Source organism: Camelus dromedarius, chromosome 3, assembly GCF_036321535.1.
Source record: "Camelus dromedarius isolate mCamDro1 chromosome 3, mCamDro1.pat, whole genome shotgun sequence".
NCBI lineage: Eukaryota > Metazoa > Chordata > Mammalia > Artiodactyla > Camelidae > Camelus > Camelus dromedarius.
The window spans coordinates 44,921,807-44,946,443 of NC_087438.1; the positions used below are offsets into that span (position 1 = coordinate 44,921,807).

Here is a 24,637-nt window from a genome sequence, read left to right on the forward strand (position 1 = left end):
CTCTGGTTGCTGGGTGTCTGGCTTTCCTGGACAGTTCCAGTAAACAGTTGGCATCTAAAGCCAGCCCACTTAGCAGCAGGAGTCTGCCTGCACTTCCTATAGCAAAGCCACCTTTTCCAGTGTGTCCTTAACAAAGGTGTAGAGAAAGGGTCCTCTACTGGAACATAGCTGCACTGTTTCTCCAGCAGGATGCCCTGGCCCCCTCTCTACAGGGACAATGGGTGACCCCACCTCCTTGACTCTTGCTAAACCTAGCTGTGCAAGCCTCCACTGTCCTCAACAAAACCCTTTCATTAACCCACATTCTGTAACATTGCACTTCCCTCTAAGGTCCGTGCAGGCAGGTCATCATCCATGAGACCCACTTTTAGAACAATTGTTATGAAGACAACAAGAGTGACAGTCTTTTACAGCCCAGGTTTAAGTGGTGACTCAGAGGTTCCTCCAATAGCATACAGCAAAATGGCATTTTCTTCATGATTAAAATTCTTTCTTCATGATTAAAAGTCCTCTTGTGCTCAGAGTGAGCTCTCAACCTGGAGCTAATTGACTCTTCTTAGGCTCCATTATAGCCTTACGTGGTAAATGCTCCCTCTACTTAAATTTTAATCTCACTCCTGTTAATTGTGTTGCTCTCTGTAGGTAAGGACTAAGCAGGCCATAAAATGAAGTGTTTATGGTCAAATTTCATACTAACTCCTGAATAAATGATGCAGAACACTGTGGATGGTCTCGTCAGTGCAGTCACCATCACTAATGATGATTCATCCAGCCCAGCTTGGGTGCTCTGCTCCGTGGGCCGCATGCCGAGTGAATCCTAGCACTGGTAGCAAGTATGGGTTCTGATGTCACGGAAACAGCAAAGTCCTATACAAGTGGGAAGTCACCACTCAGTTATTATTCTTTTTATTGTTGTTATTGTTGTTGGAACGTTAATTCAGTTCTGTCCTCTGAATTGAACTTTAACCAGGATTAGTTTTTACTACAACAAAGGACGTTGCTTGTGAATGAGGAAAAATAAGGATTGAATTGGTCTTCACAAGTCTTTTTTTTAAGCTTTGTACTGGAATACAGCAGGACCCTGTTGTTTTTGTTTTCTTTTTTTTATTAACGTAGTTTATTGTGTAGATTCAAATAGGTCATGAGTCCATAATATCCCCTAAACAGAATATCTGCTTAAAATCAAAGCTTTATATCACGTGGTCAGCTCACTTCTGAATTTTGAGCAGTGTCTAGCTACCATTTTCAGTATTAACAAAGGATTTTATGAAGCTTTAGACAAAAATCTAAATCATTAAATAAAATAGAGCACTGAGTGCTGGTTAAGTTGAAGTGCTATACAAAGGCAGATAATTATAATAGATTGAGAATTATACATTGTAAGAAGATTTGTTCTCTTTAGCTTTTTTTTTTAACCCTGACCGGCATAGAATTTAATTGATTGTTGATCAGTCTTGGGGTCAAGATGTGTGTGGTTCAGTAGTTTTTTTTTTAATTGAGGTATAGTCAGTTTACAATGTTGTGTCAATTTCTGGTGTACAGCACAGTGCTTCAGTCATACATGAATATACATATATTGATTTTCATATTCTTTTTCACCATAAGCTACTACAAGATATTGAATATATTTCCTTGTGGTATACAGTGGTTTGGTATTTTTAATAGAATTATGAACACCCATCAACCCACTGCCCATCCACAGAACGAGGACATCACTGTGAATAACATCTACTCATACTGTTTATCTTTATGGTAAATTAACGTGTATTATCCTTTATTGGTTGCTTTCATTATTTTTATTATCGTAATTATTATTTTCTTGAGCTGAGCAACACTTACAGATACACTTAGAACGATGCTGGCGATTAAATTTTATCCCTACAGGCTATGCAAACAGCATGTCATAGAAGATTAAGCTAATAGAACCAATACTGGATCCTTTTGGTCGATCAAAAATTATCATGGTCTTTTGACGGTCTTCTGTTTGCATTTGCAACCTCAACTTCATAATTAATGAGGGAATCATACTCTTAGCAGACGTCAGCGTCCCATGTTCCTAGGCTTCCTGGCTGTTTAGTTGCAATCTTCAGTTGATTAATTTGTTCATCTATTCACTTATTCAAGGAATGCTTCCTGAGAGCCAGGCACTGAGCTTGGCTCTAGTGTTTCAAATGCCAAGTGAGGGAGGCAGACTTGCAGAGAGATCATTGTAATGGGACGTGATGCATCTTGAGAAAAGCTCTGTTTGGGCAGAAGGGTAAGGGCTGTGCTTTCTGTCCAGGGAGAGTTAGGGAAGGCCAGAGGAGCTGATTTTTCGCATGGGAATTTTGGGATGAAGAAGAGGTGGAGGTTTAAAGCAACAGTAAATGAAGTTACTCGAATGGAAAAGAGGGAGGTAGACTTGAGACTACTCTTCTTCCTCCAGAAGCCTGCAGGCCTCGTGAAGTTGTTTACACCAGCCAGAGAAAGGAAAAGTACAAAACTGTGCTGAGACCTCAACCCTTGGCAAAAATTTATTTTGTGAAGATACTATTGGAGCTAAATTTTGTGAGCAAATGGAAAGATGTACTCAGTGTGTAATGGGCAGATACAATGAGCAGCAAGCACGTCACTATGAGAAGCCTTTGTGGTCCCAATATCTTTATTAATTCCAAAGATAGAAAATGTAATGTCAGTAATAGGACAGTGCTATCCCAGAAATAATTGCCCTTCCATCTGTTATACAGCCACTCAATTCTGTGTCTTTTCCATGATGGAAATACAAAATGCATTTGGAAAACCCCCAGAATGAAGCAGAATACAATGTCCCCTGAGGTTTTTCCTTCATCTGTTTGCTAGAGACAATGAGGGGGCAAGACTAGTGAACAAAGATCAGAAGAGCATCATTTGGGTGTGCAGTCTATATAGTGATGTCAAAGCAACAATTCTTTGTTTTTTACAGTAATCAAATCAAAAGCTTATCATAATATGATTTCACAGCCAGAGCAGACAGCAGATTTCTGTGGACCTGAGTCTCTCAATTAGATTTCTGTGGCTTAGCCACAGGAAGCCATCAGAGGTTAAAGACTTAATTTTTCTCAGTGGTGTGTCCTGAGGAAAAATGATCAGTATGCAGTTTTCCTAGCTGCCTCTCTGTCTTGTAACATTTTCTTTTCTCGGCCTTCTCTGGGCATCGTCATTATGGATCTTCATTATTACAGTTGTGATGAGTGGGGTGACGTCTTTATTCTCACTTTCTAGAATTATCTTCTGGTTCGGAGAGTCTACCCTGGGTGCTGGAGATCCACAGCTCATCTGGACTGGCCGGCAATTTGTGAGCAGCCCCTCTTCGGTGGGTACCCAGTTTGGGTTCATGAACTCCACTTCCTCTGCTCCCTCAGAAACTTTAGTTTTAAAACCATCCCCGTCTCATGGTAAAGAAAGCCACTCAGAAGTTTCATTTAAATTTTCTCTCAGCAGATGTGCTGCTCTCATGGAGTGTATGGAAAATTATTTTTAGATTTCAAAGAAACCACCTGGTACTTAGTGGGCCAAGGTAAGAAAGACTTAGCAAGGCAGAGAGCGATGAGGAACAGGGCACAGTCAGATTGACACTCTAAAGAGTCTGAAGGATTCTTTTCCATTCTGAGGCTTCACAGGAGTATAGAAAGTTGTTGTCTTATTTACTTCTTTTGACTCCATGGGGGCTCTCAGAAGGTAGACATTTTTATATTCTGTACTTTGCCAAGCAGTGGAAACTTACATTCAGGATCTGGGTCCCGAGAACAGGTCACGATTTATAATGATGCCTGTGGAAAGTGGCAGGGAGTCCTGGAAACCCAAGAACTGGGGCTCAATTTCTGCATCCTCCTTTGATTTTTCAGTTGAGTGGAATTGGCTTTTTTATTCATTTCATTTATGTCAATTTTTCATTTAATAAAAGTGTGGATGACTCATGTTTACCTCTTCCACCTTCTGGAACAAGGTGGAAAAAGGTGAAGCCAGTCTCTGTTCATCACCCCACTAAGGGTAGGAGGACTTAACTGTTCACTTTCCACTGAGGACACAGGTTCACAGAACAAAGATATTGAAAATCTCCCTTGAGTTATAACTGAGTTACATGAAGACTTTAGTAAGCTTTACTGAGTTTCTTACAGATTCTTATTGGCTCCTCATTACAACCCTACAATATAGATACTGTTATTATTCTATTTTACAGCCAAGAAGGCTGAGGCACAGAATGGTAAAGTAACTTGCCCAAGGTCACACAGCTAGTAAGATGTGGAACAGGGATTCAAACCCAGCAGTATGCTCTCAAGTCCACGCTCTGAGTCCCCGGGCTTGGCTTGCACTTCTCCTGCCTGATGTTGGCCAGTCCTCTCTTGGGAAAATATATGTTGCATGTTTGTTGAAACAACAACAACAAAACATACAGGCTCATCCAACCTCTTTGTAATAGCAGATGATTTCTAATTTTGTGTCCACTGCTTTCCAGTTTGTATTTCAAATAGAATGAGCCCTGATCCTAGGTATGCTCATGATTCTGGGGTTGCCACAAACTGGGATTGTTGGCCTTTTTGGTGACCTATCGACCCTTCCTAAGATTTAGGAAACTTGTATCCATGGGATTAAACCCCTAAAACATAAATAAAAGAGAAACAAGTTGAAGTGGCTTCTCAATTGTAAACTCCAAAGGCAAGTATAGAAAAATCAATGGTGGTGTTTTGATAGTCAAGGTCAAAGAATTCATTTCCTTTTTCTGAATGAACCACTTTTACAGTGTCACATTTTATAGCCTTGTATAATTTATGTACTCCTCTGATGGTGGAGGTTCATGGAAACTCAGTGAAATTGCTCTAGGAAACCATAATCATCGATTTAGTTGAATTTTGGATTCTCCACTGGGGATTATGTTTAATGCCCTCTTTTATAGTTCCAATGTGCTCTGTGACATCTGAGCAATGAGTATTTTCCCCTAATGTGGCATTAAGATTAGAGACCCAAATTGTGTTGATTTGTAGCAAAATGAAGTATTCTGTTGACTTATTCAGCTGTCCTTGTCTTGGACTCCATGTTCCAATTTAAGACAGGGAGAAATTTGCTGAACTGTCTATTTCTTCTGAATTTCAGAGAACTAATTGCAACAAAGACCTATCCCAGATGGCAGCTTGTCTATCCTTCCTTCCATCCTTTCTTTTTACCTAATTTGAAAGTCCCCTTTAACATTGAGTCTCTCTGGGCACTAAATTCCACAGCTTCCCAGTTGCAACACAGGTAAAGATGCTAGTTGGTGAGTGAAAATAGCTCAGGAATGGGCAGAAAACTAACATATCTTAAGTTTTGTGTACTAGGAATTATGCTAGTGCTTTATGTATGTTTTCTCATTTAATTCTCAAACCAATCCTCTGAGGCACTTACTGATCACCCCATTTTATAACTAAAGAAAGCAATATTCTAAGACTTTGATAATTTTTCTCAAGGGCTCAAATTCAATAGGTTCTGAGACTGAGAAGCAAACATAGGTCTACGTGGTTGTAAAATGAGTGCTGTTTGCACCAAACAGTGTTCACCAGGACTCACAAGGCCTGAGTTCCTTCATTTATTCATTCATTTCACAGATTTTTATTGAGTACCTGCTCTGTTCCAGGTATTTATCTACTTCTTAGAGATTCAGTAGTGTTCCAGACAGAAATTGTGACTATTCTGAGACCATGCCTTCAAGGTGGGGATAAGGGGGTACAGAGTGAGGGGAGATTATATGTACTACACAAGTAAATTAAAATTTCATGATAAATGTTTCTATAAAAATAAAGCAGGAGGATCTGATGGGAGAGTGATGGGGTCTACTTTAAATTGGATGGTCAGGGAGGTGCTCATTGAGCAGGTAACCCTTAATGTGAACTTTGAATGGTCAGAAGGCACTGCCATCTGGAAGAAGAGCTCCCAGGCAGAGGAAAGGCTTGCAGAGAGGCCCTGAGGAGGAAATGATTATGTGTGAAGAAGGCAAGGGTGGTGGAGTGCGCTGAGAAAGGAGAACAGGTAGGAGACATGGTTGTAGAGGGATGTGGGGCCCAGATCACATAGAGTCCTGTGGGCCTGAGTAAGATACTTGGTTTCAAGAAGCCCTGGGAGGGTTTTAAGCAGGGGTGTGATAAGGTTTGTTCATTTATGGAATCCAAAGAATGGATAAAGGAGGGACAGTGTAATCAGGAGGACAAGTTAAAAAGTTAAAATAGTTAGTAGCTTGGGCAAAAGTGGCTGGTGCCTTGACCAGTGGTGGTGGAGCTGGGGAGAGGTGGACTGTTCAGGGAGGCGTCCTGGAGACAGAGTCATCAGAACTAGCTGATGCCTTTATATACTAAGTTGCATCACAGTAAAATGGGTGACTTAAAAAAATTGAGATATAATTGACACATAACATTGTATTACTTTCCAGTGCACAATATAATGATTTGAAATGATCACCACAATAGGTCTAATTAACATCCATCACCACACATAGTCATAAATTTCTTTTTTCTTATGAACTTTTGAGATCTATTCTTAGTAACTTTCAAATATACAATACAGTATTATTAACCATAGTCACCATGCTGTATATTATATCCCCCAGAATTTTTATTTTATAACTGTAAGTTTGTACGTTTTGACCACCTTTACTGAAATGAGTGACTCTTGAATGACAATTAGTACTTTTTTGGCATCAACTTTACCCTTGAAAATTGAGGACAACTTGGATTTCAGTTGTGTAAGTCTGAGTTTCGCAATAGCCAATTGGTACGTATCATCAGGAGAAGATTCCATTCATTTCATAGAATATATTCTAATATATGAAGAAAATAAATGCATTATTAAGAAAACTTGAACATATAGACATGACTTGCTTGTTCCTGGGAGGAGCAATTCAGTCAAATTGTAAAGCTTGTTGCATGATTTCTAATCATGTAACGTAATTCTAACTATGCTGCCTTTTTAAAAAAAACAGAATAACTTTTAAATGCATTTGAATGGATAAATAGTTGGTAATAATAAAGGGAAATTGCCTTCTGAGACATTAATGTGGCTAAAAGCTGTGATAAGTAGAATAGATAATAGTGGCATAGGAATCAGGAGAAAAATCTATGGACTAGAATATGAACTTAAATATATGTAAAGTTTTAGTATAAAATAGAGATGTAATTACAAATGAGTAATGAATTTATAGATCATTTAGTAAATGGTGTTGGGACATTTGCTTTATAGATTATAAGAAATAAGCTACATTTTATGCCAAGAAACACTAAATATTAGACATTCAAATGTCAAAAATCCTTTGGAGCTACAGGAAGGAAATTTAGATTTTTTTTTATAATCTTGAAGAAGAGAGAGATTCTTCTTAAGGGTGATGTCAATGACAGAAATCAAAACAGGAAAGAAAAATTTAAGTTTTTCATTAAAAACCTTAAAAATTAATAAAAAATGAAAAAATTGGGAGAAATGTATTTGACACATTATTTTGCCAGATGCTTACTATATAATGAGCCCTGAAAAGAAATGACCTATGGACATAAGTAGAGATTTCACAAAAGAACTAATACAAAGACCAAAAAAAAAAAAAAAAAAAAAAGAGAAAAGAAAAAAGTGTTCCATCTCAGTACTAATTAAGGAAGAGCAAATAAACATCAATGAGATCTTATTATTTCCACTTTCAAATTGGCAAAGATGACAAAATGCTAATATCCATTGTGGAGAAGAGGACAATTTAATACATTGCTGACAGGAATGAAAATTCATACATACTTCCCAAGGCAACTGGGCAATATGTAAAAATTGTATATATTGTTTCTAGGAATTTATCTCAAAGATACAAAGCTGTGTATAAGAAGTCAGCTATTACGTTATTCATCACAGCACTCTGTATAAGAACCAAAACGTCCAAAAAAAGGATTGACTATACCCATTATGTTGTAGGGATAACAGTGGAAAACAGTCATTGAATATGATGTGGTAGAAGTGTATTTATTGACAAAAAAAGACCTCCACAATGTATTTCAGGTGAAAATACAAAGCTTATACAGCATTATGTGACATATGATCTTCACCTCCCTTTTTTGTTAAATTAGGGGTATATGTACAATATTTGTAGAAGAGATTTGGTCAAGGTATCTCTGAGTGAGCATGATTAAAATTGTTTTTGCTCTCCTTTTTACATATCTAGTTTAAAAACATTTCCACCGTGAACATATTTTAAAGCCTTGTAGCCAAGAGCATGGTCTCTGGGTTCAGACGGACCTGTGCATACCAACTGTCCTTTGACCCTGGTTAGCTAATTACACCTCAGGTTTCCTCTTACAAAATGTACATTATAGTAATACCTACCTGGAAGATAGTTGTGTTAAAATAATGCATTGAAAAGTACATAGCAGAATTTTGTCAGAGCTAATGCTGTTGCTTCTTTATATTTTTTAACTGTTGATATTTTATCAGTAATAAAACTACTCTTTTAAAATAGAAAGGTTTGGCTCTGCAAATCAATGAGAATTAAAAATAGAAGCATCAGCTCCTCTGTTTGGAGCATCAAAACCAATAGATCTTATTTCTTGTTTTCACCCGTCCCGGACTGCGTCTCTGGATTGCACAATGCAAGTTGCCACCAGCCAGGGCAAGGCAGTCACCACTCCTTGCCAAGATTATAAAACCACCTGGATATTACTATTTCTGGATATAATCCCTGAGAGTTCCACATGCTCTACAATTTCAGTTGGTCAGCTGTGAAACGACTTGATTTTGGAGGAGGAAAATAGACTAAGAATAGCACGTGAAAACACCACTAAGTAGTCTTAATGTTTCCCTAAATGATGGACAAACAAGATAGAGTGTATTCAAGCAATAGAGAGAGCCTTTGAAAGTTTGGTTTGGTGCAAAGAGTTTGTGGTACAAACACGGTACATGCAATTCCTTCTGAAATATGCCAGGAAAGGGGTGGGCACCAGTCTGTGGGTTATTTATCACGAAAGGTGTCTTTGTTCAGGCCTACAGTCCTGACATGTGTGTTTCAAGAAATAATATTTTCCAAAACAGTGCTTCTTTGGCTTCTGTTCGATTATACATACAGTGCTCTGGGGCTTAAGATGAGGAGGGAGGATTAATTATGCCTCAGATGAGTGTCTTTCGTTAAACTCTTGATTCTTCACTCTCTTTTTCTTCTCTTGCTTAGTTTCTTTTCCTTTTCCTTATCTGTGAAACACATTCATCACCTGCTGTCAGTTTGTCATCCAGGAATGGGTAGACTTCTCAGTTGTAAGAAGTGCTTTATCCACACTTGCTAGATATTTTTAAATATATTTAAACATATTAGTCCATCTGGAGACTGCCAGGAATGGGATGGTAATGAGTTACAGCACCTCTTTGCCTAGTTAAGAAATATCACCAGTATTTTTAAAGGGACTTTCCATCTAGTCCTTTATGCTGTAAGTTTAAAAAGTAGGTAAATCCTTTTTAAATCCTTTAAAAAGTAGGTGCAGTTTTTTCTCTGTTGGGCATTCATTTGAGTCATAAAAGAAGAGCTGGATCCAATAAGATACAGGCCGGCTGACAAATGGCTTATTTAAGTTAATGTGGAAAAATATAAAATAATGGGAACTAGGTCAAAAATGGCAAAAAGGATTAGGGCTTAAATAGAGACAGCCTTCCAGACAATGAAGGGAAGAGGATCTGGCAGTAATAGTGTCTATAAAGGCCGACCCATCAGCTTCACGTCTGGCAGTAATTAGGAGGCCAAAGGAATACTGTGATGAATCGACTGAGGCCAGGAACGGAAAAGAGAAAGGGTTGATAGACTCTGTGGAGCAGATGACCTTACAGAGGAAGAGGAGAGCTTGTGGGAGACAGTCCCCCAAGTTAGGAGACAGAGGAGAGCCTCCTCTGGCTCTTTGTGGGTGGCCAGGTGATTGACACACAGGAGGAGAGAGGGAACAGAGTAGTAGATGGAGGGACTGGTGAGAGGGGCATGAGGTTGCCTTACGATAATCTGTTGGGATTCAGGTGCCACCACCCACGACTTTTTCAGGGTCTCTAGGTTGCTCCCTGTGGGCCTTGTGGCCCACCTCTTACTGCTAATTTCTACTCATCTCCATGCAACTTGACTCCAAGAAGGAGTCAGCTATTTAGTAGGGAGAGTCCTTTTTAGTTAGGATGCCTCCATCTTCCTTAACATCTTGCTACTGAGTCTTTCTCCCCCGACAGCCTCCTGCCTCCCAGGGAGGCCAAAGCACACCCAGACATGACAGCCTTCTGGATTCCACAACTGGGTTCTCCGAGACTTGCCAGTCTTTTCTGTTATTTAACCAGGACACATAACAGCTGGGTTTAGGAGTGCAGCTGGATGCCTTTCAAGGCTCAACTGAGCTTCAGCTACAGTGTATTTTTTTGTTTATCTACATCAGGGATGCCAGTTCATGCTGGGAAACTGAGCAGGAATCCTCTTTCTTCTATTTGCTCTGCAGAGCACCGTGTACAAGGTGGTGTCCAGCCAACACTCTAAGTTAAGATTGCTGTAGACAACAGGGGAGTGGACCGTTCTACAAGCATCATGGTCTCAAATAGACATGCTGAGCTCTGGAATCGGAACTCAAATGTGGCTCTCTTTGGACATTTGAAACAAACGTAGTATTCCAGGAAGATGGGAAAAGCATAGCCCACAGGGTGCCTTTGTTGAGTCAGTCCTCAGCAGGGGTGGGATGAGGATCTGAGGGCTCTAAAGATATGAGGGGAGCTTGCAAACTGAGCTTAGCAAGTCCATACTGAGGGAGGGAAATAAGTCTCATGGGTCACCTGATATGCCTATAGTATCCTCTACCAGGAAGGCCTTAGGCATTGGCCTACCCACGTCTTACTTCTAGGACAATCAAGTTCACAAGGACAGTGTCTCCCACTGGGCCTGCATGATGGTTTGATGCCCACTTATAGGACGATGGGTATTGTGATTTTGAGATTTCTTTCCTGTTTGTCTTTAATGATACTTCATAGCTACCAAGATAAATCTGTGCAAGCTCAGTCATCCCTCTGAAAACTGAAGTTAATTCACTCAATCAGAAATAAGCTTTGCTTGGGGAATGGAGACTTATAGTCATGAACGAAACAGATATAAATTCTTGCCCTCAAGGCTCATACATTCTTGTGGGTACTAAGGGAAAACACAAAATAAGGTATTCCTTACAGAGTATGGTGGATGACAATTAGTGCTATGTAAAAGGAAGACAGGAGGAGCATAGGGAGTGTCAGGGAGAAGTTTGAATTTGATTGTCTTGAAATATTCAGACATCTGGCAATACACAAACATAATTTTGGATATCTAGGTGATTATAGATATTCAGTATGTATAAGTAATAATGTTCTTAGATTTGTATAGTGCATTATAGTTTTCAAAGCATTTTCATATCATTTCCACAGACTGTGCCTCTGCCAATTTCACATAGATAAGCAATTTGCTCCATTCAGGCACAGATTTGAAGTATATTAAATTTGGACTTTACAGCCCATTTAGGTGACTTCCTGGAAAAGTGCCCTTTCCCATCTTATGAATGTCTTATAGTGAACTGCATCAGTCACTCCTTCAGTAAATGGAAGAGTAAGACGTTTGCCCAGTGGCCTGGGGGATTCTTGAGGAGCCCTGGGATGAGGAGGAGTCACATCAGCATGATTAGTGATCTCTTACACTGTCTGGGGTATTTGTGAGGGTAGTCCCATTCTTCTGTCATGTATATAAAGCATGGATGTGACAGAGAGCCCTTGGAAATCATGTATGGAGGGACACTCCAAGGTCACTGTCACTCCCAGGCTCTAGCACCCCATCTTCTACTTGGCTGTTCACTTCTCCCTGGGGGTCTTCCTTTCACATCAGTGTCATCTTGTGTAGATGAGGCTCACCCTCCTGTGCCTGCCCCTTTCAATCTGGCTCCTCCTCTCAAGTCCCAAGGAATCTCTAAGGATTCCTGAGATCCCCTTCCCATGCCCCCTACACATTTAGAAATCTGCCTATTCTTCCTGTCCATTCTTCCAGTGCCCTCCGGGCCAGTTCAGGACTTACAGACTTCAAACAAACGTCTGAATAATTGCAACGGTCTTCTCTCTAACCACTTCAGTTTCAATTTCAACAGTCTCCTTTTCAGCCTCTCATCCTTTGTGAGCCCAAACCTTGTGCTTTAAGAGACCAACCTGAGAATTCCTTGCAGGTTCTTGTTCTCTGTTCCTTTGCTCATCACCCCTCTCACTGGTCTCCAGTGAGAAAAAACAGTTCCCTTTCTCTTGCCCTCTCTAAATCTGACTCATTCATCAAGCTCTTGTTGGAAGGCAGCTTCCTCAAAGATAGGCTTCCCAGATAAAATACAGAATGCACAGTTCAATATGCATTTTAGAGAAGCAAATACTTTTCTACTATACATATTTCTCAAATATTGCATGTAACATACTTATAATAAAAAAATCATTGTTCATCTCAAATTCAAATTTTACTGGTCATCCTATATTTTAGTTTGCTAATTTTTGGCAACTCTACTTCAAGAAGCCTCCTCTGGCTGCTCTGACTTCTGTACTTCCCAGAGCTCCATGTCTGTGGAAGGCTTACAGCACTTACTCATCACCTTGAATCTTTTTACAAGAGGGTAAAGTGTAAGTAGCAAATTAAGAGCTAGCACCGTTTGTATTCTTTAATTCAGTGATTACTGAAAACCTGCTATGTGCAAGGAAGCATGTGAAGCAGTGTAGATACAAAGATTAAAATAGTGCCTGTTCTCAAAGGTGCCTGGCTGCAGCAGCCCTGCTGGTGCACAGTTACAGTGCAGCCTTTTGGTGGCCACTGTGCTTGCTATGGGCTGACTTCCTGGAGGAGCTAGGTCTGGGCTGGGTTCGGGAGGGAGGCAGAAAGAAGGTCCTTCCGGGCAGAGAAAGATGTGCAGAGGCCACGGTGAGGGAGAAAAGTGGGCATGGCCAGGAAGTTGGAAGAAGTTCATTGTTTTAGGGGGAGTGTGTCATAGGAGATGACACATGGTGTGTCTGGAGGCCTGGTTATTAAACATTTACCAGTGCAGCACTGAAGATGAGGTTCGGAAAGCAGATAAAAGCGAGGTCATGAAGAGTGTGTGTGTCATGCTCAGGAGGCGGAGCTTTATCCTGAATCCTGTCAGGAACCATTGAACCATTTAGGGGAGTGACACGCTCAAATTTTATTTTTCAGAAAGATTACTCAGAAAATGGACTCAGAGGAGAAGCGTGGCAGCACGGAGACAGATTAAGAGCCTGCTTCAGTGACTGAGGCTAGAGATGCTGAAGGTGGTGGGATAGGAGGGTGAACACGTTCAAAAGATGCAAAAGCGTAGGATCGATGGAACCTGTGGCCAAATTGGATACGAGCTGAGGGGGAGAATTGAACATTTCTGGCTTGGGCAACTGCGGGGATGGCAGAGATATCTGTCAAGGTAGAGGGGACAGGAAGTTACACAGGTTTAGGGGATGGGGATTGTGAGGAGATTATCTGAGCATGTTTTCTCTCACACTTGGCATTTATTCTCTTTGGTTGTCTTTTGTTACTCAGCTTTTCCCGTGCTCTGTTCTCTCCCCAGGAGGACTCTGGTCCTTCTGAGGTCTTGGGCCACATTAACTCACATGGGTGAGCCCCAGGGCCTTTAACTCATTACCACTCCCTGGGAGCTCACCTCCCACCCAGACCACATGAAGCCCCGAGTGCAGCCCACCAGCAGCTGCAACCAATGGGTCTGACCGATTGAGTGTGGCAGGAACTTTAAGCCAGGACACAAGTTCACCCCGAAGATGTGTATCTCCTTGAACGGAAGCTAAACACCCGAGCTGACCTTGCCCTCTTCTGGGAGGGAGGACAGTGGAGCAGAGGCTGTGGGTTGGTGGGGTGATGACCGGCTCCTCAGAGACCCTTCTCTCTCTCTTTGCGGAACCCCATAAATCCTCCCAAAGGGAGTCATTCCCTCAGGATCAGGAGGGCGCTCCGCATTCCTGAAATCAGTGAAGGCAAAGTGTGCAGAGATTTCTGAGAAAAGTAAATGTGGTGTGAGCATGATCCCTGGGTGTTACTGTGCAGCAGAGCAGGCTTTTTTTCTTTTTTCCCTCCACTGAATGGTGTTCTTTGCTCTCAAGTTAACTCATGCACTGGATGTGGTCCAAGTACATTTTGTTTCTTGATTTCCAGCCAGGCTTCTCTCAGTTGTGGTGTATTCTCTGCTGTGCTTCCCTCCTTCCCCTGTCCCTTTCTCTCTTTTTATCATCATTTCAACTTTTCCATGTGACTGAACTACACAGAGGCCAGGTCTCTGGCTTAGGTAGGGCCCCCACGTTAGAAAAGCCAGAGAGACCCTATAATTGGTGGCCCCTCACTCAGCCCTGTCCCATGCGGCAAGGTAGGTCTGCAGGCGGCTGAGGCAGAAAGCCTTTGAACTCTGCCCTCTGCCAAATGATTTCCAGATGTGTCAACTCCCGCCTCCCTCTGTTCTCTGACTGTAGCCCTGCCAACATACATCTGCTGATTTCTGATGCACAGGAAACATGAAAGAGTGTCTTTTACAACATCTGCTCTCTTTCCCCACTTCTCCCCCTGACTTCTCAGACTCTGCCCTATATTTCATCTCCCCTCTTAAACAAATTCATTAAGGAATCACTGCACAGCCCTCCTTGGACCCCAGATGCCAGCTCGTCTGTCGAAGCCAACCCCCCCACCCCCACCCCCACCCGCCAAAGACCGTTCTTCGCTCTCTGGACAGTTGACCAGAGCGCCACTAGAATCATTAAAGAAGCACATTGGACTTGCTGAGGGAGAAAATAACTGAGTTTTCTCCACTGGGCTGATGCCAGTCGGCAAGCTGCAAGGGGAGAGTTTGGCTGTAAGGAGGACAGAGCAGGGCCCCGAAGATGAAAACCCAGGTCTCCCTGGAGAGTTTGCCCGCCGCACATCCTAGGGAAGAGGTGAGGTCTTTCGGGGCAAACCTTTTTCCCACAGACGTTCAGTTTCTTGAACTATAAACAAGGCAGGCTTCTGGAAAATTGGAAGTCTTCATGTGCGGAATAAGTTCCTCACCTCCTCTGCTCTCCTGGGGTATGGTGCCTGTCAAGCTGAAAGGACAGAGGAAGACCTGCTCTCAATGTAACTCAAGGGAGGAGAGTCAGAGACCCTTTTAGCGGAACAGACCAGGAGGCTGTTACTGAGGCGCCCGCTCTGACTGGGAAGGTGACTTGATCACTGTGGAAAGAGACACTTGATCTTCATTCGGCCCTTCATCTGCGTGGACCCTAAACTCCCTCCACCTTCACCCCAGGGGACACGGAATGAAACCAAATGACAAAATCCGGGAGAGGAAAACAGGGCGCCCTATGCAAGGGAGCAGAGAATTGAAGGCACCTAAGGGCTCAGGGGCCTGAGAGAGGGACAGTTGTAAGTAGGGGCTCCCCTAGCCCTGGACCTGTGTCACAGGCCGGTAGCCTCCCCTGGAAGGCAGTGCAGCTTCCAGGTGTTCAGGAGAGCTGCTCCTGAGTACCACCCAGAGGGAGCCTAATAGGTAGCTAATTGGTGACTTTCTGAAACCTGGGTAAGACTGTCCTCCCGGCTAATCTGAAGGGTATGGTGGAGCCTGGGCACCATTTCCGTTCTGCTTTAATTATCCTGCGCACCTCAGTCTCTGGTATCAGATGAAGCCCTAAGATTTGTCTGTTTTTTGCCACAGTGGCCTTCCTATTTGAAGCAAACAAACAAACAAACAAACATACAGACAAACCAAGAAACACATTAGCCTCATACTTCAAGTAGGGCTTGTTTGAGAAAAACAAAGGGAGAAGGTAAGGCTTGTTCTGGAATTCTGCTTCCACCCATGCCTTTCCTTGCAACTCCCTTAAGGACATTGGAACACATCTGCAGCTACATAGCTCCTTCTCAAGAAGAGCAGAATCTGTAAAACAAGACTTTTTCAAACAAGGACGGTGGGTAAAGGGTAAACAGCCTTTCCTTTCTGCATGAGAACTTGACCTTTGGTTAACTGTCCAGCTCTGTTACTCTGGCTACCTCTTAGGTTAAAATGCAAACTGTATTTCCAAGCAACATTGCTGATCATAAAATGACCCCTGACTGGTCAATTATATCTGGGCTGGGAGGAAGCTCTAAAGAACCAGAAATTCCTGTTAAGGACACCATACTTTAGGCTCCCCTGGGTGTGGTGACTTTTGTAATGCAGTGTCCCTTGTGGGAAGTGAAAGCCATGTCTAGGGAGTTGCTACAAGAGATCTTGGCTCCTTTTGGGAATGAGGATTTTAAGCCAGGTTAACTCCCACATCTGCCCAGTGTGGCTCTTATCCCTTGTACCTGAGCAGAAGTTAGTGCTGCATGTCTGGGCAGGCTGACGTACTGACCTTCACTGAGGGAAACCCCTGGTGCTGCCCTTCTGGTGACCTGTGGTCCTGCCTTACATTGTTCCGAGTAGACCACTTGTGGTCTCTGGTTGTCTTGTGAGTGTGAGCGTCTAGTTGAGGCCAAGAAGTTCCTCTGATGGGTGGTATAGAGGGTATAACTAACTGACTTCCTGTTAATATGTTATTTCCCTTAGGGGTAATTACCTTTTCCAGAAGTAGACTAGTGGGTGGAGGACATACTTAGAGTGCCCGGTTTTCCTCACATCACACCTGTAGGGCACACTCTGGCTTCAGGACTTTTGGTCCCCCTCAAATGATGCCCGGGAAGAAAATGGGTGATATCTAATTTTATTTTGTATGTACCTGTCACCCAAAGCTGTTAAAGATATAAAAAACACACCCACCTTCTGTGTCAACTTTCTTACTACAAAGGCTCTAATTTCAAAATTCAGGGAACCCATGAGAGGGGTTTCCATCTTCTAAGTTTACCTATCCGAATTATAAGCTCAGTTACTGGAGAGAGAACTACTGGTTTCACTATGACATCGACCAGGGCCAGAATTTCATGTATCACCTGTCCTCTGTACTTCTTCTCTAACCAGAGAAACAGTAGGAAATGGCATTTATGATTTTTTTCTTAGCAGTGTAGGGTCAAAACAACCATACTGATTCTACACTAATTCTTGAATTTTATTTAAAAGGAGCAAAAAAATGTAGGCGCTATGAGGGGAAAAAGCTGATGTCAGATGTTGTAGTGGAAAAATCATGGCCCTCCACCTGGGCTCCCAGGTAAGTTAGCTCATAGACCCAGAGCCCAGTAATTGAAGAGGAGGCTGGGTCTCCTTGAAGAAGAGTGTTGTAAGTCCATCACATGTGTAAACAATACACATTACCTCAGTCTTTCCCCAGAGTGACCTATGGATACTTACCAGAGTAACTGTGTACTGGCGAAAGGGAAATACAGAGTTGTTCCGACCTTATTTGGCTGTGAAAAAAATCATAAATGCCATTTACTACTGTTTCTCTGGCTAGGGAAGAAAGGTGGTACAGAGGCCAAGTGATAAATGAAATTCTGGCATTTGCTATAGACCAGAAATTGACACAACATTGTAAACTGACTATACTCAGTAAAAAAGGCCAAAAACCCTGCCGCACTATAGTGCTGCCCATCTATGGATGTATACCCCTTGGAATACTGTGACCTGTATCAGACATTATCACAGGCTCGAAGCAAAGCACTGTCAGGTTGCACCTGTGTAAAGCTAATCAAGGCTTGGGGCTTTGCTATCGCAGTAGCGAGAGGAAGAGGTGGGAGTGGAGAGGATTTGAAATAGAACACAAATGTGTCTGATATGCCTAGGCCAGGGTCAGACAGCGTCTACACTGGCCCCAGGTGATTTCTACCTCCTGGCATTGTATAAGCACCTCCCCTTGAGTAACTTATTTCTGACCAAAGAATACGGAAGGGTTATTGCTTCTGTGACTAGGTTACCAAAAAATGTGACTTCTGTCTTGCTAGAAAATGCTCTTTTTTGTTTGGCTTTGACAAAGCAAGTTGCTATGTTGGGGAGGTCCACCTGGCAAGGAACTAAGGGTGATTGATCTCCAGCCCACAGCCAGCAAGTAACCGAAGCCTGCATTCCAACAGCTCCAAGGAACTGAATCCTGCCAGCAACCAGGTAAGCAAGCTTGGAGGCAGGTCCTCCCGTGGCTGGGCCTTCAGACGAGACCCTAGCCTTATTTGACATTTTGAACGCAGCGCTGTCAGAGGCTGTGAAGCCCAGGTTCAGCTGAGCCTTGCCTACATTCCTGACTCTCGTAATAAGAAGATAATTGGGAGATAAAAAAGTGTATATTGTTTTAAGCTGCTAAATTTTAGGGCAGTTTGTTACTATGATGACAAACAGTCCTGGTTTGCCTGGGACTGTTCTGGTTTTAGTACTGGAAGTTTTTTTTTTTTTTAAGCTTTTTAAAATTTGAGGTATAATTGACATATAACCTTAGTTTCACATGTACAGCATAATGATTTGATATTTGTACACGTTGCCAGATGATCACAATAAGTCTAGTTAATATCCCCCCATCACCACACATAGTTATGAGTTTTTCCTTATAATGAGAACTTTTAAGATCTATTCTCCTAGCAACTTTCAAATATGCAATACCATATTATTACCTATAGTCACAGTGCTGTACTGTACATCCCCAGGACTTACATTTTTATAACTGGGAGTTTGTATCTTTTGACCCCCTTCACCCATTTCTCCCCCTCTAACCCCTCCACCTCTGGCAACCACCTCTCTGTTCTCTGTATTGATGAGCTTGTTTTTTGTTTGTTTTTTAGATTCCATGTGTAAGTGAGATCATATGGTATTTGTCTTTCTCTGTCTGACTTATTTCACTTAGAAATAACATAATGCCCTTGAGGTCCCTCCATATTGTTGCAGATAGCAAGATTTAATTCTTTTTTATGGTTGAATGATGTTCCATTGTGTGTGTGTGTGTGTATCACATTTTCTTTATCCATTCATCCACTGATAGACACTTGGGTTGTTTCCATGTATCTTGGCTATTATAAATAATGCTGCAGTGAACATGGGGTTACATGTATCTTTTCAAGTTAGTATTGCTTTTTTTTCAGGTAAATACCCAAAAGTGGAATTGCTTGGTCATATGGTAGTTGTATTTTTAATTTTTTGAGGACTCTCCATACTATTTTCCAGAGTGGCTGCAGCAATTTATATTCCCATCAAGAGTGCACAAGAGTTCCCTTTTTTCCACATCCTCGCCAGCACTTGTCATTAGTTGTCTTTTCCATAATAGCCATTCTAACAGATGTGAGGTGATACCTCATTGTGGTTTTGACTTGTATTTCCCTGATCATTAGTGACACTGAGCACTCTTTTTGTGTACCTGTTGGCCAGCTGCATGTCTTCTTTGGAAAAATGTTTGGATCTTCTGCCCATTTAAAAAATTGGATTGTTTGGGTTTTTTTTTTTTTTTTGCTATTGAGTTGTGTGAATTCTTTATACATTTTGAATATTAACCCTTTCTCAGATATATGATTTGCAAATACTTTCTCCCGTTTCATATGTTGTCTTTTCATTTTGTTGATGATTTTCTTTGCTGTGCAGCTTTTTAGTTTGGTATAGTCCCTCTTGCTTATTTTTGCTTTTGGTGTCAGATTAAAAAAAATCACTGCCAAGCTTACCAAATAAATATGTTTTCTAAATTTTAGGGCAGTTTATTATTAGGATGACTAAGAGCCTGAGTTTGCCTGGGACTGTTGTAGTTTCAGCACTGAAAGTTCTGAGTTTCAGTAAACCCCACAGTCCTGGACAAACCAAGACATCTGGTAACTGTGTTTGTGATGAGGTAGTAGATAACTGATACACTTATGCACATGTTATTTCTCATGCATGCAGGTGTATCTTCATGATCGATTCCCAGGTCTAAATGGTAAATTCATCTAGAATTGTGTTAGATGTTTCCAAATTTCCTTTCGTAGGGATTGTGCTATTTCATACTCCCATCTACAGTGTGAGAGTGCCTGTTTCTCCATAGTCTCCTAACAGTTTGTTCTCATTATCTGTTTATTTGATAATTAAATTAATTTAACATTTGATTATATATGTAGGTGTATGCTGAATCACATTAGAATAAAGAAATACATTTAAACATTAATTAACACTTACAGAATTAAGTGCATGATTTTTACTTTGTTTGTTCCCACAAACTCTTTTCACTGAATTCACAAAAGGGAAACAGTGAACCTTACTGACTAGATAGTCAATCAGTCATGGGTCGCTCAACTGATGTGTGTATGTGCATCTTGTGTATGTGTCTGCGTGTGTCTGTGTGTGTCTCCTTGACCGTCCTCCCCCATAACTTGATTCCATGTAAAGTGTTAACTAAACTTGCAACTTCACCTTAATCTCTTGCTCCATCATGGGCAGAGTTGGCCCGAATGGCATGTTTAGCCTCAGTACTGGATTAGTGTACCAAAGGAGTGTGTGACATGGCAGGGGGAAGAGAAGACAGTGGTTTGAGTGGATCCTTTGTGACTGACTGCTAGCAGATTTGGCAAACTCAGATGTCTATAATGTCAGGCATTTAACTGAAGGGAACGAACATGGCTGGATTAGGAGGCTGATGAACTGGATAGCAAATGCCCTGTCCATACAGTCACCTCCAGCAGTGGTGAGGCCATGGAGGAATGCAGGCCAGTTTTACCATCTCAGTGTTTCAAGATAAACTGAAACTGCAGTTTTAGAGAAATATTTAATTGTGGCTTCTTAAAAAATAAAAAAGCCCCACAAAACAACAACCCACAATTTGCAGCAAGAACATGTCTATAGACCAGCTTTGGCCTCTGGGCTGCCAGTCTGGGGCTAGGAGAATGTGCAGAAGAAGGGGAAAATGAATCACTGTTTCCAGAACATCTATGGGCCATTGTTCTTCACCTGGTCCTGGAATTAATGTATTATCAACCTGATTTTCCTGATGAGGAAACTGAAGCGCAGGGAGGTTAGTAACTAGTCTAAGATCCTTTAACAGAATCGTGGCAGATCCCTGCCTGTCTTTAGACGCCTAAATCTCCATTCTTTCCACCTTACAAGTCAAGGTCAGTGCTCTCCCTGGTGTGAATGATTTTTCAGTTGTCCTCAGATGATGTTCCCGAGCTGAAATTAAAGTGCAATCGAAGTGACTCCCCATTCCTCTTAACTTTGTTGCCCAGTGGCGTAAGCCAGACAGACACATTTATGGTTACAATTGTTTGGGAAGTGTCCTTGGGGTGGTTCTGTGGGGCTTCACCTTAGTGTGTTCAGTGACTTCCTTTCAAATGGGAAGTGCATGCAACAAGAATTTTTTAGTTTTGATGTCCCCTGAACTGGTTTAAACCTCCCTTTTAAGAAGTATTATGAGGGTGAAGGGAATTCAAACGAGAGTAAAATTAGATTAGGAGCCCAGTGTAGACGAACTGTTCTGCTTTATGTCCTGTACCTGGCAGTGCTTGTGATCTTGTTTACTGTGCCTTCTGTTTATAGTTCTTGCCTTCCCCAAATTGCTCCCCCAGGACAGCCTGTGAGGTGGTGTGAATGGGGCTCTTGTAAACAGAAATGAGGCTCAGAAGGTTCAGGCCCGGGGGCAGTCAGTCCCACTGGCTGCAGGTCCTCTTATATTTTATAACCTGAGGAGGCTCTTTTATTCTTGTTTTTATCACTTTTTCTAACTATTGTTTTATAAGTCTGCTTTTAGTCACTTCACTCAGCAATTCTCCCTGCTCATTCCCCTCACCTGGGAGTTCTTTTTTCTTTTTTCAGATTTTGCATCTGTATACCTGTTTTGTAGATTTAATTGTGTTTTTAATGATCAAGAGAAAATTGTCTGAAGTGTTTAGAATCCAAGTAAGTCAGCCTCTACAATGCAAAATTACACAGTTTAGTAAGGAAGTGTTTTGATGCTCTTTGAGTACATTGAATACTAATATAAGAGCATGGGGGAATAGTACTTTGGCCACTACGGTACTTTTTTTTTCTGATTGAGAGCAAGTAACAGGGCTGGGTACTCTTTTCAGGCAGTTTTGGGGACATAGAGTGATGTGGCCTATAACTAACTTGTACCTTTCTATTCATTTTCAGTCTAACTGAAAAGAAAAAAAGTAAAGATTAGCAGATTAAAATAATAGAAACCTTCTATGAGAGCAACACATTTGTTCTCAAGAAAGCTAAAAAGGGGGGGGGGAGTTAAGCTATCTACAACTTTTCATTTTTAACTTTCTTTCTAGTTTTCGGTATCGTTTTATAAAGTTAATTAGATCATTAAATCAGTTAGGAATTGCTTTCAACTTCTAATAATAGACTCAGAAGAACAGTGGCTTTGACAAAATAAGGCCCTTTTGTACTTCCTTTCGTGTAGAACAGAAGCAAGCAGTCCAGAACTAGTACAGCAGCTCCATGGTCCTTAGGAACCCAGGCTCCCTCTGTATTTTTTTTGCTGCTCTATCTTTAGTGCATGAATTCTATGTTCAAGGTCACCTTGTTCTTGAGAGATGGCTGCTGGAGCTCCAGTCATCACTTCTGCCTTGTGAACATTAGGAAGAAGGAAAGGAGGTGAGTTAAGGCATTTGCATTCCAATTGAATCAACTTCTTTTGAAGACCTTTTCCTGCAACTTTCCCCAGTAATTTCTGCTTAAATTTCATTGGCCACCTGTATCTATAAGCGATGTTTGGAAATGTGGTTTGTCAGCTGGGCCCACTGCAGTGTCTAACTGTGTAGGTGTTTCTTCCTAAGGAAGAAGGGAGAATGGCTATTGGGTGGGCACGTAGCAGCCTCTACTGCAGTTGCTGTGGTTCTGCCTCTCCCTCTGGGCAGGTGTGATGGTGAAGGGGTAGGGAAACAATCCAAGCAACAGGCTACCTTGGTCAGTACAGTCCAAGAAAAATTCACACAGGGCCTGCTTCTTGTGGCCAAATTCGGCATGAGTACCCATGTCCTTATATTATCATATCATAGAATGTGTTGTATTCGTCACCTATGACTGCTATAACAAATTACCTGCAAACTTGGTGGCTTAAAGCGACAGAAGTTTGTCTTCTTATAATTCTGGAGGCCGGAGTACAAGATCAGTTTCTTGGAGCTGAAATCAAGGTAACAGGGCTGTACTCCTTCTGGGGACTCTAAGAGAGAGCCCATTCTTTGCCTCTTCCAGCTTCTGGTGGCGGCCAGCAGTTTTGAACTTGTGGCCGCATCACTCCAGTTTCTACCTCCATCTTCACGTGGCCTTCCCCTTTGTGCATCTCACAATTCCCTCCTTATAAAGGAACATGTAATTGTGCTTAGACAGACCCAGAGAATCTAGGGTGAGTTCCTTCTCTCAAGATCCTTAACTTAATCATGCCTTCTGCCATGCCGCATAAGGTAGTATTCATGCTTTTACCATATCAGGTAACATTCATAGATTCTGAAGATTAGGATGTAGACCTATCTTTTGGGGTCGCCATTCAGCCCACTATACATGGGGAATAGTTTATATCCTAAATTGCCTTCACTGGCATCTGTATAAATATTTTTCTTATTGATAACCCAGTTAAGGATAATTGGTTTTCTTCTAGATATATGAAAACTTATTATATAAATATGATCAAAATTATACAAAGAACCAGATATTTACCTTCCTGTCTTATAGACATCAAAAATTATTAAACTGACTTGTCACTTAACATGGCTTTATATTTTTGCCTCCTTTTTATTTGTTTATGTTGTTTTTTTCTCACTTTTTTAAAAAGTAAGGTTAACTGAGGTATCTTTTACATACAATAAAATTCACTCATTTTAGGTGTATAATTCTATAAGTTTTGAAAAACACATATAGATATGTAACCCCACCAAAGTCAAGTTATAGAATATTTCCATAACCCACCCCCAAAATTCCATTATGCCCCTTCATAATTAATCTTGTCCCTCCACCATACTCCCTAGAAACCACTGATCTTATTTGACTCCTATAGATTTTTTTTCTTTTCAACAATGTCTTAAAAATGGAATCATACAGTATTTAGCCTTTTATCTCTCACTTCTGTCACTTAAAATACTATTTTTGAGATTCATGCCTGTTGTTGCTTGTATGAGTAGTTTGTTCCTTTTTACTGCTGAATAGTATTCCAATATATAGACATACCACAATTTATCTAACTCCCAGTTGATATTCACTTGGTTTGTTTCTGGTTTTTGACAATTATGACTCAAGATAGCTATAATTTTATAGTTTTTAAAAATGTGAACATATATCTTAATTTCCTTTGGATAGATACCTAGGAATGGGTATTGCTAAGTTGTATGGGAAATGCATGTTTAACTTTCTACAAAATTGCTGAAGAGTTTCCCAAATTGGATATATCACTTTTTATGCCCACTGGTGCTCCCGGTGGTATACATCCTCACCAGCCCTTGGTAATGACAGTTTTTGTTTGTTTACATTTTAATAGGTGTGTTGTGGTATCTCAGTCAGATTTTAATGCACATTTCCCTAATGACTGATGGTTTTGAAAGTCTTTTTATGTGCTTATTTGCCATCCTTATCTATTTGATGAAGTGTCTCTTCCAATTTTTTCCCAAGTTTTAATTAAAGTTGTTTATTTTCTTATTATTAAGTTGGAAGAGTTCATTATGTATTGTGGATACCAGTCCACTGTCCAATATGCATCTTGTGCATATTTTCTCACAGTTTGTGGCTTTTCATTTTCACAGCTGTCT

General features: G+C 41.2%; 1 long non-coding RNA gene across 1 annotated transcript in view; it reads left to right on the forward strand.

The window, feature by feature from the left end:
- Positions 1–22,582, forward strand: part of LOC116150882 (uncharacterized) — a 45,915-nt gene extending 23,333 nt beyond the window's left edge. The window contains exons 2-4 of the long non-coding RNA XR_004134716.2: positions 3,241–3,331; positions 17,990–18,059; positions 22,414–22,582. This is a non-coding gene — a long non-coding RNA (uncharacterized LOC116150882). The remainder of the gene's footprint in view (positions 1–3,240; positions 3,332–17,989; positions 18,060–22,413) is intronic.
- Positions 22,583–24,637: the final 2,055 nt, after the last annotated feature.